This window comes from Loxodonta africana, chromosome 12 (genome assembly GCF_030014295.1).
Source record: "Loxodonta africana isolate mLoxAfr1 chromosome 12, mLoxAfr1.hap2, whole genome shotgun sequence".
In the NCBI taxonomy this organism is placed as follows: Eukaryota; Metazoa; Chordata; class Mammalia; order Proboscidea; family Elephantidae; genus Loxodonta; species Loxodonta africana.
In genome coordinates, this window is record NC_087353.1 from 66032159 (window position 1) to 66043952 (window position 11794).

An 11794-nucleotide genomic window follows, 5' to 3' on the forward strand; every position below is an offset into this window, starting at 1 on the left:
AATCTTCTGTATGGTTCTTTTATTCATCATTTCTTCCCTTTGCTTTAGCTACTCAACATTCGAGAGCAAGTTTCGGAGTCTCTTTTGACAGCCATTTTGGTCTTTTCTTTCTTCCCTGTCTTTTTAACGACCTCTTGGTTTCTTCATGTATGATGTCCTTGCACAACTTGTCTGATCTTCGGTCATTAGTGTTCAACGCGTCAAAACCATTCTTGAGATGATCTGTAAATTCAGGTGAGATATACTCAAGGTCATAAATTGGTTCTTGTGGGAGAATTTGTTAGAAATGCAAATTCTTGACGAAGGGGTTAGAAGCCCTGTTTTAATTCTAGGCATTAAAGGGGGTAAGGTGAAGGAGTGTTGCATTGTTTGCCTACTGCAAAATAATTAGAGGAAAATCTTGAGAAATATGGAGTAAAAGAAAAAATTTTTTAACTTATCATAGGAAAAGAATATTGTTAGAAATATATCAAAATATTAACTTATATTTGGGAGGTAGAACTATGGATATTATTATTATTATTTAAAGGTTTTTTAGACTGAAGAGAACAGAGCACGTTAAAACTATTTCATGATAGCATTCCCATTTCAGAGATGAAAAAACCAAGGTGCAAAGTTTATTTACAGTTATTTTCAAACAAAATACCAAGAATTGCCTACATGTAAGATTAGTCAGCCAGAGAAAGATGTGGCACTCTGCTTCTGTAAAGACTGACAGCCTTGGAAATCCTGTGGGGCAGTCCTACTCTGTCCTACAGGGTCACTATTAGTTGGAATCGACCCCATGGCAATGGGTTTGGTTTGAGGGTTTTACAGTTAGTAAAAGGAGCCCTGGTGGCACAATGGTTAAGTGCTGGGCTGCTAACCAAAGGATTGGCAGTTCGAACCCACCAGTCTCTCTAAAGAGATAGAAAAACTCAATGACTTTGCCCTGCTGACCATGTCCTAAATCCTTGCAACTACAGGGCTTAGGAGGTCTCATCTGTAGACAATTTGAGAATGTACTGTCATTTCTTGTTGTCTTTCAGTAAGTCATGAAGATAAGGAATGATACAGTAATTTTCCTTTCTTACAAAAAAAATTTTTTTTCTGATTGTACAAGTAATTCCTGTGCCTTTTTGAGAAATTTGGAAATTATAGAAATACTTTAAGAAGAAAATATGAATAACCTATAATCCACCACCCAGAGATAACTATTGCTAGCATTTTGTGTTTGTTTTTCAGTCTTTTAATACACACATAGACCTTAAGACAGAAAGATGTTGCATAAAAGGTAACTTTCTTTGTTCCCTTGATAAAAAATTGTGAACATCCCTCCATGTCTTTAAATATTTCTCTGCATCATTTATAATGATTGCAGTGAACCATCGTACCACACTGCAGTGAATGTGTAGGATTTCAGTGAATTAATCAGTGTCCAGACCATAAGGATTTAATCAAATCCTTACTGTAGTGTATTTAGTTGGTTTTCTGGGTTTTTTATTCCATGGTATAAATCTGTGCCTTCCTTACATGTAAGTCACTAAATCATGGCATACGTCTTTGATTATTTCTTCAACGTAACTAACAGCTTAATTGCTGTGTTGATAGGCAAGACCACTTTTGAGCTAAAGCCAGTCTTCTTCAATGTAGCCATTTTGCTTTACTGTAGGCTTTAAAAGTGAACATCAGTCATAAACTTTTAAAAAATGGCCATCAAAATAGATACAATTTATAAAGCACCTACGACATACCACTTTCATAACTCTAAATCTTGCAACAACTCTCTATGATAAGTATGTTCTTCCCCATCTTACAAGGTAGAGAACTGAGCCTCAGAGACATTCAGGCTCAGAGAGATCACACGGCTCGTACATAAGTAGATTTAGAATTGAAACTCAGGTTGGTCTGCCCCTAGGACTTATTATCTGTCTATTATACCATGCATCCTAACCTGTTCATGTTAAGGCATGCTTAGAACATGTCAATACTTGTATGGTACATTGGGATAAGCTGAAGGAGATTTATTTTTTCCATAGGATTTTTTGGAGCCTTAGTGGAGCAGTGGTTAAGAGCGCAGCTGCTACCCAAAAGATTGGCAGTTCGAATCCACCAGCCACTCCTTAAAAACCTAATGGAGCAGTTATGCTATGTCCTATAGGGTCACTATGAGTTGGAATCAACTTGATGGCAATGGGTTTATATAGGATTTGTAGGGAAAATTTGAAACATTTAAAAACTATATAACTATGAAAAAACTAAATGTACCATATTAGCAGAGATATTAAATATGGTTGTTGTTGTTGAGTTGGCTCTGACTCATGGCCATCTTATGCATAACAGAACAAAAGGCTGCCTGGTCCTATGTGATCTCCATGATCTTTGAAATAAATTTGTAAAAAACTTTCAAATAAAATGTTTTTATATTTGCAAATGAGAGGCCTGAACTTGCTTCTGTGAATGTAACTTTTTCTTATAACAGCTTGAGATATAATTCACATGCCACAAAATTTCACCATTTACAAGTGTACATTGTATAATCACTGAGTTATATGCTCATTCCATTAAAAAAAAAAAAAAACACTGCCTAATTCCAGAACATTTTCATCGCCCTAAAAAGAAATCCCATTGGTAGTCATTCCCTATTCCCTTCAACCCAGCCCCTGGCAACCATTAATCTATCTCTATGATTTGCCTATTCTGGACATTTAATATAAATAAAAACATACGGTCTGTGGTCTTTTGTGCATGGCTTCTTGATGGTGCTCTTTGTAGCAAAACATTTTTAATTTTGAGTAAATCCAACTGTTCCATTTTTTTTTATTAACTTTTATTAAGCTTCAAGTGAACTTTTACAAATCCAATCAGTCTGTCACATATAAGTTTACATACATCTTACTCCGTACTCCCACTTGCTCTCCCCCATTGAGTCAGCCCTTTCAGTCTCTCCTTTCGTGACAATTTTGCCATCTTCCCTCTCTCTCTATCCTCCCATCCCCCCTCCAGACAAGAGTTGCCAACACAATCTCCAGTGTCCACCTGATATAATTAGCTCACCCTTTATCAGCATCTCTCTCCCACCCGCTGACCAGTCCGTTTCATGTCTGATGAGTTGTCTTCGGTGATGGTTCTTGTCCTGTGCCGACAGAAGGTCTGGGGACCATGGTCGCCGGGATTCCTCTAGTCTCAGTCAGACCATTAAGTTTGGTCTTTTTATGAGAATTTGGGGTCTGTATCCCACTGATCTCCTGCTCCCTCAGGAGTTCTCTGTTGTGCTCCCTGTCAGGGTAGTCACCGATTGTGGCCGGGCACCAACTAGTTCTTCTGGTCTCAGGATGATGTAGGTCTCTGGTTCATGTGGCCTTTTCTGTCTCTTGGGCTCTTAGTTGTCGTGTGACCTTGGTGTTCTTCATTTTCCTTTGCTCCAGAAAAAAAATTTTTTTTTTTTCCAGGTGGGTTGAGACCAATTGATGCATCTTAGATGGCCGCTTGTTAGCATTTAAGACCCCAGATGCCACATTTCAAAGTGGGATGCAGAATGTTTTCATAATAGAATTATTTTGCCAATTGACTTAGAAGTCCCCTCAAACCACGTTCCCCAAACCCCCGCCCTTGCTCCGCTAACCTTTGAAGCATTCATTTTATCCCGGAAACGTCTTTGCTTTTGATCCAGTCCAATTGAGCTGACCTTCCATGTATTGAGTGTTGTCTTTCCCTTCACCTAAAGCAGTTCTTATCTACTGATTAATCAATAAAAAACCCTCTCCCTCCCTCCCTCCCTCCTCCCTTCGTAACCACAAAAGTATGTGTTCTTCTCAGTTTTTACTATTTCTCAAGATCTTATAATAGTGGTCTTATACAATATTTGTCCTTTTGCCTCTGACTCATTTCGCTCAGCATAATGCCTTCCAGGTTCCTCCGTGTTATGAAATGTTTCAGAGATTCGTCACTGTTCTTTATTGATGGGTAGTATTCCATTGTGTGAATATACCACAATTTATTTAGCCATTCATCCGTTGATGGACACCTTGGTTGCTTCCAGCTTTTTGCTATTGTAAACAGAGCTGCAATAAACATGGGTGTGCATATATCTGTTTGTGTGAAGGCTCTTGTATCTCTAGGGTATATTCCGAGGAGTGGGATTTCTGTGTTGTATGGTAGTTCTATTTCTAACTGTTTAAGATAACGCCAGATAGATTTCCAAAGTGGTTGTACCATTTTACATTCCCACCAGCAGTGTATAAGAGTTCCAATCTCTCCGCAGCCTCTCCAACATTTATTATTTTGTGTTTTTGGGATTAATGCCAGCCTTCTTGGTGTGAGATGGGATCTCATCGTAGTTTTAATTTGCATTTCTCTAATGGCTAATGATGGAGAGCATTTTCTCATGTATCTGTTGGCTGCCTGAATATCTTCTTTAGTGAAATGTGTGTTCATATCCTTTGCCCACTTCTTGATTGGGTTGTTTGTCTTTTTGTGGTTGAGTTTTGACAGAATCATATGGATTTTAGAGATCAGGGGCTGGTCGGAGATGTCATAGCTGAAAATTCTTTCCCAGTCTGTAGGTGGTCTTTTTACTCTTTTGGTGAAGTCTTTAGATGAGCATAGGTGTTTGATTTTTAGGCGCTCCCAGTTATCGGGTTTCTCTTCATCATTTTTGGTAATGTTTTGTATTCTGTTTATGCCTTGTATTAGGGCTCCTAGGGTTGTCCCTATTTTTTCTTCCATGATCTTTATCGTTTTAGTCTTTATGTTTAGGTCTTTGATCCACTTGGGGTTAGTTTTTGTGCATGGTGTGAGGTATGGCTCCTGTTTCATTTTTTTGCAAATGGATATCCAGTTATGCCAGCACCATTTGTTAAAAAGACTATCTTTTCCCCAATTAACTGACACTGGTCCTTTGTCCAATGTCAGCTGCTCATACGTGGATGGATGTATATCTGGGTTCTCAATTCTGTTCCATTGGTCTACGTGCCTGTTGTTGTACCAGTACCAGGCTGTTTTGACTACTGTGGCTGTATAATAGCTTCTGAAGTCAGGTAGAGTGAGGCCTCCCACTTTCTTCTTCTTTTTCAGTAATGCTTCACTTATCCGAGGCTTCTTTCCCTTCCACATGAAGTTGATGATTTGTTTCTCCAACACATTAAAAAATGTCATTGGAATTTGGATTGGAAGTGCATTGCATGTATAGATGGCTTTTGGTAGAACAGACATTTTTACTATGTTAAGTTTTCCTATCCATGAGCAAGGTATGTTTTTCTACTTAAGTATGTCCTTTTTAGTTTCTTGCACTAGTACTTTGTAGTTTTCTTTGTATAGGTCTTTTACATCTTTGGTAAGATTTATTCCTAAGTATTTTATCTTCTTGGGGGCTACTGTGAATGGTATTGATTTGGTTATTTCCTCTTTGGTGTTCTTTTTGTTGATGTAGAGAAATCCAAGTGATTTTTGTATGTTTATTTTATAACCTGAGACTCTGCCAAACTCTTCTATTAGTTTCAGTAGTTTTCTGGAGGATTCCTTAGGGTTTTCTGTGTATAAGATCATGTCATCTGCAAATAGTGATAACTTTACTTCCTCCTTGCCAATCTGTATACCTTTTATTTCTTTGTCTAGCCTAATTGCCCTGGCTAGGACTTCAAGCACGATGTTGAATAAGAGCGGTGATAAAGGGCATCCTTGTCTGGTTCCCGTTCTCAAGGGAAATGCTTTCAGGTTCTCTCCATTTAGAGTGATACTGGCTGTTGGCTTTGATTGCATAGATGCCCTTTATTATGTTGAGGAATTTTCCTTCAATTCCTATTTTGGTAAGAGTTTTTATCATAAATGGGTGTTGGACTTTGTCAAATGCCTTTTCTGCATCAATTGATAAGATCATGTGGTTTTTGTCTTTTGTTTTATTTATGTGATGGATTACATGAATGGTTTTTCTGATATTAAACCAGCCTTGCATACCTGGTATAAATCCCACTTGATCATGGTGAATTATTTTTTTGATGTGTTGTTGGATTCTATTGGCTAGAATTTTGTTGAGGATTTTTGCATCTATGTTGATGAGGGATATAGGTCTATAATTTTCTTTTTTTGTAATGTCTTTACCTTTTTTACCTGGTTTTGGTATCAGGGAGATGGTGGCTTCATAGAATGAGTTGGGTAGTATTCCGTCATTGTCTATGCTTTGAAATACCTTCAGTAGTAGTGGTGTTAACTTTTCTCTGAAAGTTTGGTAGAACTCTGCAGTGAAGCCGTCCGGGCCAGGGCTTTTTTTTGTTGGAAGTTTTTTGATTACCGTTTCAATCTCTTTTTTTGTTATGGGTCTATTTAGTTGTTCTACTTCTGAATGTGTTAGTTTAGGTAGGTAGTGTTTTTCCAGGAATTCATCCATTTCTTCTAGGTTTTCAAATTTGTTAGAGTACAATTTTTCGTAGTAATCTGAAATGATTCTTTTAATTTCATTTGGTTCTGTTGTGATGTGGTCCTTCTCATTTCTTATTCGGGTTATTTGTTTCCTTTCCTGTATTTCTTTAGTCAGTCTAGCCAATGGTTTATCAATTTTGTTAATTTTTTCAAAGAACCAGCTTTTGGCCTTGTTAATTCTTTCAATTGTTTTTCTGTTCTCTAATTCATTTAGTTCAGCTCTAATTTTTATTATTTGTTTTCTTCTGGTGCCTGATGGATTCTTTTGTTGCTCACTTTCTATTTGTTCAAGTTGTAGGGACAGTTCTCTGCTTTTGGCTCTTTCTTCTTTTTGTATGTGTGCATTTATCGATATAAATTGGCCTCTGAGCACTGCTTTTGCTGTGTCCCAGAGGTTTTGAGAGGAAGTATTTTCATTCTCGTTGCACTCTATGAATTTCCTTATTCCCTCCTTGATGTCTTCTATAATGCAGTCTTTTTTCAGGAGGGTATTGTTCATTTTCCAAGTATTTGATTTCTTTTCCCTCGTTTTTCTGTTATTGATTTCTAGTTTTATTGCCTTGTGGTCTGAGAAGATGCTTTGTAATATTTCGATGTTTTGGACTCTGCAAAGGTTTGTTTTATGACCTAATATGTAATCTATTCTAGAGAATGTTCCATGTGCGCTAGAAAAAAAAGTATACTTTGCAGCAGTTGGGTGGAGAGTTCTGTATAAGTCAATGAGGTCAAGTTGGCTGATTGTTGTAAGTAGGTCTTCCGTGTCTCTATTGAGCTTCTTACTGGATGTCCTGTCCTTCTCCGAAAGTGGTGTGTTGAAGTCTCCTACTATAATTGTGGAGGTGTCTATCTCACTTTTCAATTCTGTTAAAATTTGATTTATGTATCTTGCAGCCCTGTCATTGGGTGCATAAATATTTAATATGGTTATATCTTCCTGGTCAATTGTCCCTTTTATCATTATATAGTGCCCTTCTTTATCCTTTGTGGTGGATTTAAGTCTAAAGTCTATTTTGTCAGAAATTAATATTGCTACTCCTGCTCTTTTTTGCTTATTGTTTGCTTGATATATTTTTTTCCATCCTTTGAGTTTTAGTTTGTTTGTGTCTCTGAGTCTAAGGTGTGTCTCTTGTAGGCAGCATACAGATGGATCGTGTTTCTTTATCCAGTCTGTGACTCTCTGTCTCTTTATTGGTACATTTAGTCCATTTACATTCAGCGTAATTATAGATAAATAAGTTTTTAGTGCTGTCATTTTGATGCCTTTTCATGTGTGTTGTTGGCAATTTCATTTTTCCACATACTTTTTTGTGCTGAGAGGTTTTTCTTAGTAAATTGTGAGATCCTCATTTTTATAGTGTTTGACTTTGTGTTAGTTGCGTTGTTAACGTTTTTCTTGGCTTTTATCTTGAGTTATGGAGTTGTTATACCTTTTTGTGGTTACCTTATTATTTACCCCTATTTTTCTAAGTAAAAACCTAACTTGTATCATTCTATATCGCCTTGTATCACTCTCCATCTGACAGTTCAATGCCTCCTGTATTTAGTCCCTCTTTTTGATTATTGTGATCTTTTACCTATTGACCTCCATGATTCCCTGTTATGTGTATTTTTTTTTTTAATTAATCTTAATTTGTTTGTTTTTGTGATTTCCCTATTTGAGTTGATATCAGGATGTTCTGTTTTGTGACCTTGTGTTGTGCTGGTATCTGATATTATTGGTTTTCTGACCAAACAATATCCTTTAGTATTTCTTGTAGCTTTGGTTTAGTTTTTGCAAATTCTCTAAACTTGTGTTTATCTGTAAAGATCTTAATTTCGCCTTCATATTTCAGAGAGAGTTTTGCTGGATATATGATCCTTGGCTGGCAGTTTTTCTCCTTCAGTGTTCTGTATATGTCGTCCCATTCCCTTCTTGCCTGCATGGTTTCTGCTGAGTAGTCTGAACTTATTGATTCTCCCTTGAAGGAAACCTTTCTTTTCTCCCTGGCTGCTTTTAAAATTTTCTGTTTATCTTTGGTTTTGGCAAGTTTGATGATAATATGTCTTGGTGTTTTTCTTTTTGGATCAATCTTAAATGGAGTTCGATGAGCCTCTTGGATAGATATCCTTTCGTCTTTCATGATGTCAGGGAAGTTTTCTGTCAGGAGTTCTTCAACTAGTTTCTCTGTGTTTTCTGTCCCCCCTCCCTGTTCTGGGACTCCAATCACCTGCAAGTTATCCTTCTTGATAGAGTCCCACATGATTCTTAGGGTTTCTTCATTTTTTTAAATTCTTTTATCTGATTTTTTTTCAGCTATGTTGGTGTTGATTCCCTGGTCCTCCAGATGTCCCAGCCTGCATTCTAATTGCTCGTGTCTGCTCCTCTGACTTCCTATTGCGTTGTCTAATTCTGTAATTTTATTGTTAATCTTTTGGATTTCTACATGCTGTCTCTCTATGGATTCTTGCAACTTATTAATTTTTCCACTATGTTCTTGAATAATCTTTTTGAGTTCTTCAACAGTTTTATCAGTGTGTTCCTTGGCTTTTTCTGCAGTTTGCCTTATTTCCTTTGTGATGTCTTGAAGCATTCTGTAAATTGGTTTTTTATATTCTGTATCTGATAATTCCAGGATTGTATCTTCATTTGGGAAAGATTTTGATTCTTTTGTTTGGGGGGTTGGAGAAGGTGTCATGGTCTGCTTCTTTACGTGGTTTGATATGGACTGCTGTCTCCGAGCCATCACTGGGAAACTAGTTTTTCCAGAAAATCCGCTAAAAAAAAATGCAGTCAGATCCCTATCAGAGTTCTCCCTCTGGCTCAGGCTATTCGGATGTTAATGAAGCCTCCTGGGGAGGGTGGGGGAGGCATCAGAGAGATAGGAGAGTAGCACCTCAGAATATAGCCAGAGTTGCTTGTCTTGCTTGGAATGACTATTATATCTGAGATTCCCGTGGGGCACGTCGCGTATGTGTGCTGGCTGTGTGGAGATTGCCCCTGGGGGGTCTGGCCCGCTGGAGTCACGGTCAGATCCTCCGCTGCCAGCCCCACGCCCAACTTTAAGGTTCCCCTGCTGGGACGGTGCACTCTCGAATCCAGAATCAGTCGCTGCCTCCCGGGGAGTCCCGCCAGCTGCATCGCTGTGCCGCCCTCGCGAACTGGCTGGGCCCCCTCCCGGGGTTAGTTCAGGTGAGTGGAGCAGCTCCCCATGCTTGTGCCGTGACCGTGTGTCCCGGCTGGGACGCTGGTCTCCCCGCTCCAAGACCAGTCGCTGCCTCCCGGGGACTTCTCCCACCAGCTGTGTCGCCACGCTGCCCGCGCAAACCGGCTGGGCCCCTTCCTGGGGTTAGTTCAGGGGGGTGGAGCAGCTCTCCGTGCTCATACCGTGCCTGCGCCCAGTCAAAATTCTGGCCGGACGGTTCACCGGCTGGGACGCTGCTCTCCCCGCTGCAAGACCAGTCACTGCCTCCTGGGGATTTCTCCCAGCGGCTGCGTCGCCGCGCCGCCCACGCAAAATGGCTCGGCCCCCTCCCAGAGTGAGTTCGGGGGCTAGGGCTGGGCCCCTTGTTTGTTCCGTCTGCTCCCCTGGGCTGTGCCCCAAATTGGGCGCCGAAGGTTACCTGACTGGTACGCTGGCTCCAGGCTCTGAAAACAATCGCTGCTTCCCCGTATTTGTTCATTGTCCGTCTCTAAATCTGTGTTTGTTGTTCAGGGTTCGTAGATTCTTATGTGATCGATTCACTTGTCTTTCCGAGTCTTTGTTGCAAGAGGGAGCCGAGGTAGCGTCTACCTAGTCCGCCATCTTGGCCCCTGTCCCATTTTTTTCTTTTATCACTTGTGCTTTAAGTGTCAAAGGTAAGAAACCATTGCTGTATCCAAGAACACGAAGATTAACTCCTACATGTTCTTCTAAACATTTTAGCTCTTACATTTAGGCCTATGATCTATTTTGAGTTAAATTTGGTAAATTGTGTGAGAAAGGGATCCAACTTCATTCTTTTGCATGTAGATATCCAGTTGTCATCAGCCCATTTGTTGAAAAGACCATTCTTTTCCCTGTTGAATTGTCTTGGCACTCTTGTTAAAAATCACTTAATCATAAATGTAAAGGCTTATTTCTGGACTCAATTCTATTCCATTGGTCTATATGTCTATCCTTTTGCCAATACCATACAGTCTTAATTATTATAGCTTTGTAGTAAGTTTTGACATAGAGAAGTGTGAGCCCTCCAACTTTGTTATTTTTTAAGATTGTTTTGGCTATTCTGGGTCCCTTGCATTTCCATATGAATTTTAGGATTAGTTTTGGTATTTTCTGCAAAAAAGGCAACTGATATTTTGATAAGGATCACATTTAATCTGTACATCAACTAGATAAGTATTGTCTTTGTAACAATATTAAGTCTTCCGATCCATTTACATAGAACGCCTGCCTTTCCCTTTAAGTCTTCTTTAATTTTTCAATGATGCTTTTTAGTTTTCACAACGCAAGCATTGCATTTACTTTGTTAAATTTGTTCCTAAGGTATTTTATTCTTTTAATGCTATTGTGTATGAAATTGTTTTCTTAATTCCATTTTCAGATTGCTCATTGCTAGTGTGCTAGGAATACAATTGATTTTTGTACATTGATCTTGTAACTTGCAACCTTGCTGAACTTGTTTAATAATTATCTCACAGTGTTTTTGTGGATTCCTCAGGGTTTTATATATATAAGATCATGTCATCTGTGACTAGAAATAGCTTTACTTCTTTCCCATTTCAATAATTTTTTTAAACGTTTTTCTTTATTATGCTTTAGGTCAAAGTGTACAGCTCTAGTTTCTCAAAAATTTATATGCACATTGTTATGTGACCCTAGTTGCTATCCCTATAATGTGACCTCACATTCCTCCTTTCCCCCCCCAGATTTCCCGTGTCCATTCAACCGGCTCCTATCCCTTCCTGCCTTCTCATCTCGCCTCCGGACAGGAGTGCCCGTTTAGTTCTGTGTGTCTACTTGATCTAAGACGCATGCTCTTCACGAATATCATTTTGTGCCTTAGAGTGGAGCCTATTCTTTGTCTGAACAGTTGGCTTCAGGAATAGTTTTAGTTCTGAGCTAACAGAGTCCAGGGACCATGTCTTCTGGGCTTCCACTAGTCTCAGTCAGGCCATTAAGTCTGGTCTTCTTACTAGAATTTGAGTTCTGCATCCCACTTTTCTCCTGCTCTGTCAGGGACTCTCCATTGTATTCCTTGTCAGGGCAGCCATTGGTGGTAGCCAGGTATCATCTAGTTCTTCTGGTCTCAGGCTGATGGGAGTCTGTGGTTTATGTGGCCCCTGTTGTCTGTTGGGCTAATATCTTCATTGTGTCTTTGGTGTTCTTCGTTCTCCTTCGCTCCAGGTAGATTGGGACCAATTGATGCACCTTAAATG